The sequence below is a fragment of the Branchiostoma lanceolatum genome, chromosome 14 (genome assembly GCF_035083965.1).
Source record: "Branchiostoma lanceolatum isolate klBraLanc5 chromosome 14, klBraLanc5.hap2, whole genome shotgun sequence".
NCBI lineage: Eukaryota > Metazoa > Chordata > Leptocardii > Amphioxiformes > Branchiostomatidae > Branchiostoma > Branchiostoma lanceolatum.
This window is the reverse complement of record NC_089735.1, coordinates 16,653,298-16,661,866: the sequence shown is the minus strand read 5'-3', so window position 1 is coordinate 16,661,866 and position 8,569 is coordinate 16,653,298.

The window sequence follows — 8,569 nt, the reverse complement described above, 5'->3', positions numbered from 1 at the left end:
GTCACAAGGTCTGGCTCTCCTGGGGCCATTGGTAATGGAGCAAAACAAACACAGCTCCAGACAGAGGAAAATTACATTTGTCAGTGTGTCGGCCACACCAGTTTACTTGGTTCTTGGACATTGTAAGGTGAAAATATCTTTTAATCTGAAGAAATGTATCTAAAAAGCTATTGTAAGTTACTGTCAATAATGGGTTGGTTATGATATGCAAGGAAGATGATGGGGTGGACATAGTTCCAATGATTAAGTGTCTGTAGTACCCTTCCCTGGAGAGATATTCTACCCACACCCCATGTCTTTGTAGACTACTAGCACTATAACCATGTGGCCCCTGCTTATGCTATTGTGCACTCAGTTTCATGGTATCAAATGATAACATGACTTATGAGACTTATGATATCGGTGAAGAATATCCAACAGCCTCGTTTCTCACACTTTCAAGAAATTTCTGTGCAGCTTCCTGTTCACATCCTTTCATTTAGCACTTCAACAACAGTAGAACCTAACTTTCTATGATTTCCTGGTTCCTAACTGTTGCAGTGATAACTTCCTAATCACTGCTCCCCACAGGCAGCTACATGACCCTACATACCAGAGAATCATGCAAGCCTGAAGGCCTCCCTGATGAGATGGCATGAGGACTATACCAACTTTGTGAAAGGGGGAGAGTAGAAGTAGTATATTGTGGTCATCTCAAAAAATCTTCAAAAGCCTGCCAGATTTTTCAGTATGACTCTCCTGGCTGACAAAAAGGTGAAGAAAGACCATTGTTGTAGCCTCTATTAGGCTCCCGAGGCGGCTGGAAAAAGTAGAAATTGGCCAAATAGACAGAAAACCCCTGCATGAGGAATCACGTGTTACCCCCTGGGTACACAGATGGTAGTTTGGGTACAATCCAGGCAGGCTTACATGTGGCTTGGTTTGGTGGCAGCTGATCTCCAAGCAGATGTAGGGTCCAACTTATTGCTTTTCACCTGTCAATGCATTGATGCATCTCCCTGATTTTCCTTATAGACTCACCTGTACCCACGTCTGCTTAGATATTCATTATTAGTGTGAGCAAGTATGGGAGCCATATAGACTACTACTAGTACTAGTATAGTGTATCATATACTACATCAATGTATTCTAATCCAAAGACCTGCGTCAAAACCTCTACGGGTCTTACACCATTATTCACTACTGATAGAGGCGTGAGACAGGGATGTAACCTCTCTCCCACACTTTTTAACTTATTCATAAATGATTTAGTCAAAGAATTAGATAATCCCGACTGTGAACCCCCCACTCTACACAATCTACTTGTTCCTTGTTTATTATATGCTGATGATGTCGTGATATTTTCAGAGTCGGAAAAAGGATTACAACGTGCCTTGGACAGACTGAACATATTCTGTACAAAATGGAAACTACAATTAAACATGAAGAAAACTAAAGTTGTAATTTTCAACAAATCTGGACGATCAGTAAAAAATGTGAAATTTTCCTTTGGCTCAGATACTATTGAAATAACTAATTCTTATTGTTATCTGGGACTATTGTTGTCCTCATCAGGCACTTTTTCCTTAGCAAAAAAACAGTTGTCCTTAAAAGCACGCAAAGCCCTTTTCAGTCTCAAACCGCTCTTTCGCTCACTTCTGTCCCCTAAGGCTCTGTTAAGAATATTTGATGTGTGTGTTAAATCTATTATGTTATATGGCAGTGAAGTTTGGGGCAAGGACCATTTGAATGACAGGTGTCCGATTGAAACTATGCAGAACCGTTTCTGTAAAAATATTCTTGGAGTGCACCGAAATTCCAGTAATATAGCAAGTAAAGCAGAGCTTGGAGTGTTCCCGGTAGATTTAGATGTGTCAATCCGCATAGTTAAGTATTGGTTGCGCCTCAGACAACTCGATCCTTTGACTCATCCTTTACAAGTAGATGCTCTATTGTATCAACAGTCTTCCCAAGTGAATAGCAACAAGAAAAACTGGTTACAACATGTGAAAGATGTACTTGACAATAGCGGATACTCCTTTATCTGGAACGCCAACAATCTCGATCTAGACATACAACATATATGTACATTGTTAAGAAAAAGGCTGACCGACATTTACATTCAAAGTTTTCTTTATAAATTATCTATCGATGACAGTAAGTTAAGATTTTATAGGAATGTTAAAACAGAATACTCAATGGAAAAATATCTTTCCAACAAAGATTTTGAACAACGGTCAGCTGTGTGTAAGATACGAATAAGTGCACATCCACTAGAAATAGAAAAGGGTAGATATAAAAAGCTGCCCGCTCACGAGAGAATGTGTAAGTTTTGTACAATGAACGCAGTGGAAAATGAAATACATTTCCTTTGCCAATGCCCTCTATATGAGGCCGAAAGAAACGATTTATATAAAACAGCTTCCGTTAATTCTCCTAGCTTTCACCATTTGAATAGCTTACAAAAATCCATATCACTACTAAAATCAACAAACCCACTTACGATGAAAAACGTGGGTCTCTTCATTTTCCACTGCCTTCAAAAAAGAAGTCAAACCCAACCATAGTCAACCTTAGTTAACTTAGAATTTTGACAGTAGCCTAGATACCTATTTTTTGATTCCCATGTATTCCCATGTACTTGTTTGTCTGCAATTAGCCTTCGGGCATGAACTTGCAATAAAGTTATAAAGTTATTACATATCAGCAATTCGAAAGGTACATGAATATTTAGTACTACAGTACTAGTATTACTTCATCTTTTGTTTTGGTTCTGGTAGAATATATGTACCTCTGTGTATCTGCATATATGTTATATCCGTCCTGTCCGCGAGGTCTGCACACACTGCCTGTCATCACATCTGATTCAGTTATCAGCAGCCTGCGTTCCTGCCCAGGCCTGGACACAGCTGGAAACGAGTCATCCTATCAGAGGAGGGTGTAAAGCCAGTCTGAGGAAGCTTCAGGAGGTTGCACACTGAAACCGTTTTTAAAGGCCTGTATCAGGCTGTGATGCGAATAAGAGTAATTCCTGAAATGTTTGCATTGTCCAACAACATCAACTGTCACAAAAAAACAGATTGCAGCGTCAGGGCATAGACACTTCACACCAGTGGATACCATGAAGAATTGTAGATATTGGTCGACTATGGGTTAATTGATAGCAATTGAAAGTTTGGTTCTGTCAACCAGCTAGCAAAACGAAATCTCTGGCAAACTTCTCAGAATGGACAGTTTTCAAGTCTATAAAGATCTATAAACTCTTTGGCTCTTGTCGTCTCTGAAGACGGTCGATCTATAAACTGATGGCTAATTAATCCCAGATTGTTTCCAGCACTGCCAATAGGGTGCAGTTTTCACTCTCCTCTCTCTCATGTGTTTGGCTTGACTTTTCAGAAGGATATGTTCTAATATGAGTTCAGAATATCATACGGTAATATGATCTAGGATAGAAAAACAAATAAAAATGAAAGATAACGTTAAGTTTCAAACAGACTACTCCCACAGCATAACTTGATGGATACCACCCCCGGGGAGGGGGTCATTAACCACCACCAGCCAGAGATTGTGTAAACAATCCCACAGTACATGTAGGGTAGAGTAGAGTAGTCTTCAGAGACCATCTGTGCACCTCTGCATGAGTGGGTTAGAAAATCCATCCAGAGGCCCTGCATTTTGTCAGCTTTGTCTGAAGGCCGTGTAAGAAAAGTCTGCAGGAACGTCTCTTCCTAAAATGATACAATTACAGGATGTGTACGTCTCTTTTCATTTTAACCTCTTGCTGAAAGTCCAAGAGCCTATTGAAATAAATAGCTAGGCTGTTTCTTAATTCAAAACCTTTTGCCACCGTGAGTACTACCATGATCACCAAATTGTCATCATTCCTTGGTGGAATTGTATTACTGATAGTGTTTAACCTAATTGAAAGTAGACATCATGATTGAAAAAGAAAAAAAAACACTGCTCATCTCAAAAAGCCTTTTTTTTCTGTACTTGGTCCAGATCGAGCTGTAAAGCCTGTAATAGCTTAGGCCAGCAGTCAGTCCTTCCCAGCCCTCATTCCACAAGCTGGTGGTAAGAAAACTCTTGGCCCCAGGGCTTCAAGCCTTGGGAATGTGTGTTCAGGCCCAGGACAGGAAGTCCTAATTAGTCATCCAAGCTCAGTGATAACATCTTCCTAGGGAATAGCCCCTTGCATGTACAATATTCCTTGGTACATCAATATGGGTTTGCGGAAAAGGCTGGTCTGTCTACCTGGCCTGGCTAGCTGGCCTGTCTACCTGGCCTGTCTACCACGTCAGGCTACTCAGATCCCCCCCATTCATACCCCCACAAATTTTCAGACACGTATGCAGCTGCGCCTTCTAGCCGAATGTATCCAAACTACACCCAGTGTATGGTATAACATATAGCGCATTGACCAGAAATCTATAAGTAAAGTAGAAATAAACTGCTGATCTAGATATTTCGGTTTACTTTTGTGAATTTCTATTATATAAAGGGTATGCAAGCAGATAAACAGTATCAACTAGAGTTCCACGAACACATTATCTTCGCCAAATAATCAAGGCTTATTATGGAGAGTAATTAATATTTACGTGCTTATCACTTCCTGGAAATTTGATCATGCACCATACCATTTGGAAGTTATGATGGGGCGAATGAGTCCAGTCTAGATGGGGTTAAAGATCATTTGGTGGTACAGGACTAGTATATGTGTAGAGTGTGCTGATATATGTTATAACTGGTCATGAAAAAATATGAGAATGTCGATATTATATGGGCCACAAAGGTTCGACATTGCAGTGTTGTAAGTTGAAAGTGATGATGAAGTTGAGTCAACATAAAAATATAAATCTTTATTCCATATCATGAACATTTTGAAAGACATAATACATGTACATGTGATTTTTCCGCACCTAGAAGTGGTGCAGTTTTGGTGCAGTGTACTCTTCAAGCAGAGGAGTGGGTCTGGCTGGTTTTTGACGTGTTTTAGGTGTTTTTGTCAGGCTTTCTATTTTGTCCCCTTTTCGTTATGTCGCCAACCGTGTTGAACAAAAATGCCTAAACTGAACGCGTTAAAAACAGCAGGACTCACACCTCTGCTTGGAGAATGGTTTGTTTATTTGACCTACATGTACGTTTATGCAAGGCCATATGTTTACATGACCTGACACTGTCCCATGTCCCATTATGAAATGCAGTGGGTTAACTAACTTTCCTTACTAATTATTCAAATTAGCTCCTGATTTGCATAATTAGTCATTGATTATGTAAAGCACCATCTGAGCTCTCTACATACCAAACATCACGACGATCCGTCGACCCCTTCTCATGTTATTCATGTCCGAATACAGACGTCAAGACGCTAAGGGTAAGCTAACAACACAAGCATTAATACAGTAGCCTCCTCAATGTGATACCGACCCCTTGGCTTTAGACCCCTTCAAGGCTTGGCTAAGAAGGGGTCGGTTGGAGAGAAACAGAGTTGGCACAATACCACTGTGACAGCTATCCTGCCGGTCCAACTCAGGGGGGTGGGGCGGGTACCGGTGGTCTGTGTAACATTTCCTTGGGGGCTATATTACAAACAAGCTGCTGTAAACTAGCCTAGGTTTGTTCCAAAGCAGACAATACTTCCTCTGTACGATAACTAAATCTTCGGTAACTTGAAGGGAAAATGACAACTTCCGCCGACAGCCACGTGCTCACATAGCCCCTCCACTCTGTTTTGATGCCAGGGGTGAAAACCATGCATAATTTTCATAAAATGCTAGCACAAATCAGAAATGTTGATTTGGGCTCTACATGGGGGATATGAAGATACTTAAAAAGTAAATTAAGCTTGTTTTGCACATTTTACAGTTGCTTTCTAAGACGTTAATCAGTAAATTCCTTACTAAAGAAAGTATGTGCAATTATGAAGTGGTAAATAGAGATAAAGGCTATGCATGGGGGTTATCAGGACTCCACATATGTGATATCACTGGTACACGCAGCTTCATAGAAAACAAGAGTTCTACGACCTCATACCTTCGCCAAATGATTTTAACCTAAATATGACTAACGTATTAGGAGTGTTTCTCATCAATTATAAATCATACCAGTTGATCGTCTTCACCCAAATAACATAAGTTGTCCAAAGTATGAGCTTAACAAAGAATGTAATGCTAACATCTATCAATTATACTAATGAGGTCATTATTAGCATAATTGATTCAATGGTGTCCACATTCACACAACTTCCAAATGCCACAAGTATGAAATTGCCGTCCGTCATTTACTAGTATGGAATTATATATATATAGTAGTTTCTCATTAATTATGCAAATTAGGCCTACATTTGCATATTTTCTATCTATCAACATTCCTATCTTCCTCGGTTACAAATGTCACATATTTGAATAGTCATATCATGGAACACAGCGGGTTTTTAAAATTACCTCATTGATTATGCAAATAAGAATCTGATTTGCATAATCATCATCCAATCATACAAAGCATCACGTAAGCTATCTACATACCAAAAATCATGACCATCCATTAAGCCCACCTTGAGTTATAGTATTTTCTCATTAATTATGCAAATGAGGTCTTCATTTGCATAGTTGATATCTATTTATATTACATCCACCCTTCATCAAATACTTCTTCAGCAATACGTATCCATACTACATGTACACCATACAGTATGACGTATACTAATAAATCACCTCTTCCTTCCCTATATAACATGGTTAACTCACCTACCCTGAACACCGTCCTATCCCCATGCTGTGACACACGACTACTGATTGTTCTTCCGTAAGGCAGTGTATATCCAATTTTGGTCTGCTTCCACCAAATTCCACACCACTATCTGCTATGCTGCTACCTTTCTCATACCACTGCCTTGAGTGACAAGCCAATTTGTCTCAGCAACTATTAAGTTTCCTGCCTCCCACATGACAACTACCACCCCTACGACCCCTACCACTTATCCTTGACCCCTCGAAGCAACACCGCCACACGTCCCAGCCATAACATATACTCAAGCATACAATATAACACATTTTTACACTTTTCTCGTTAATTATGCAAAGTACTTCGCCCAAAATCTAATCATCTTGAGATTTCCCACATACATATCAACACACCAAATACGACAACAATCCATCCAGGCGTTCTCGACTTATTCTGTTCACTAACGGACACACAGACAAGCATCAAAACATAGACTTCTTGGCGAAGTCAATCAAGAAACAAGGCAGTCGCAAAAACAAATGTCAGGGAACAGTTTTAAACTAAATATATATACACTTCTCAATTTTGGTCAGTACATGAATCATTATGAAATCGACAGATTGTAACGTTACATTGTAGTTGCAATTGTTCCATTTTTAAAGAACATTCAAAATTTGGTATCAACCATTCTCGAAGAACTCAGCCAATGACTGTAGCTAGTAATGTCAATTTCTTTTACCGATTTACAAAACCTCAAATGATACAATCCGCACAATTCATGCAATACAAGGCACCTAGCTATTGGCTAGCGGGACAGCCAGGTACTTGGGAGCTAAGTGGTTAAGTACTATGCTACAATTGCAATAGTTTTGAATATTGTTTAACCAATACAGTATCAAAACTAGCAACATCTAATTAAAAAACACCAAAACATATTGTTATGAGAAGTCACGTTTCCCGTCGGCTGAGCAGACAAATCACATGACCCCTATCCTGACCCTAATTAGTCCTCCCCTATTGCCCTCTGACCCTTCGTTCCTACCCCCTGTTAACTCATTCGTAGCTCTTCCTTCCTTGGTACGGTCACATTCCCGTACAACCCTCTCCATGACTTATCCCAGAACAGCTGGAGCCTAAGGACATTATCATGCTATCTATGCTTTAGTTCCCTTTTGTCTTGACCTGAATGTTGACACCTTCAACTCCCCTGAACAATGTGGTTTCAAGTACACCTGATAATCTCTCACTTGGTTATCGCTCCGATACTGAGTTTCTTAGACTGTACCTCATATATGATACTCATCCATTGTTTATATTCTTGTTTTCGCCACTGTTCCGGCCATAACTTTATTCAACCTCAATTATGATGATGGGCTTATTGTGATTTGGTCGTTGATGAGTTACTTACGAGTCAGGATGCGTTAGACATCCACTGGACAGAGCCTCGGTTTAACCGACCAGCCGACATACTTGCTTACTACGTTTGGCAAACCAGGGTAAAACGGTCGCCACCTCGCACCATGACTTCTAAGTAACAAAAGGACCTTGTTATACCCTCATTTATAAAAAATGTATAAGATATGGATACAACAGGTGTAATACGAGAGTTGTTCTTAAGTTTTTAAGTTGAGGAGCCAATAAATGCCCGACCGTACTAAGTGACGGTGAGCTCACTACCCTAATTGTGTGTATGTTGTCTGTGAAATAGACGGGAAAGTTAGTTCTCTTCGGAGCTTGCGTAGAAGAGAATGTGAAATCTCAAAGATTAAAAAGTTAAGGGCATCACTGACACTGAAATTCTTTGTATGTATTATTGCCGTAATACAGATAATAGTGCATTGCTAAAAGTCAATGCTTCATAACATAG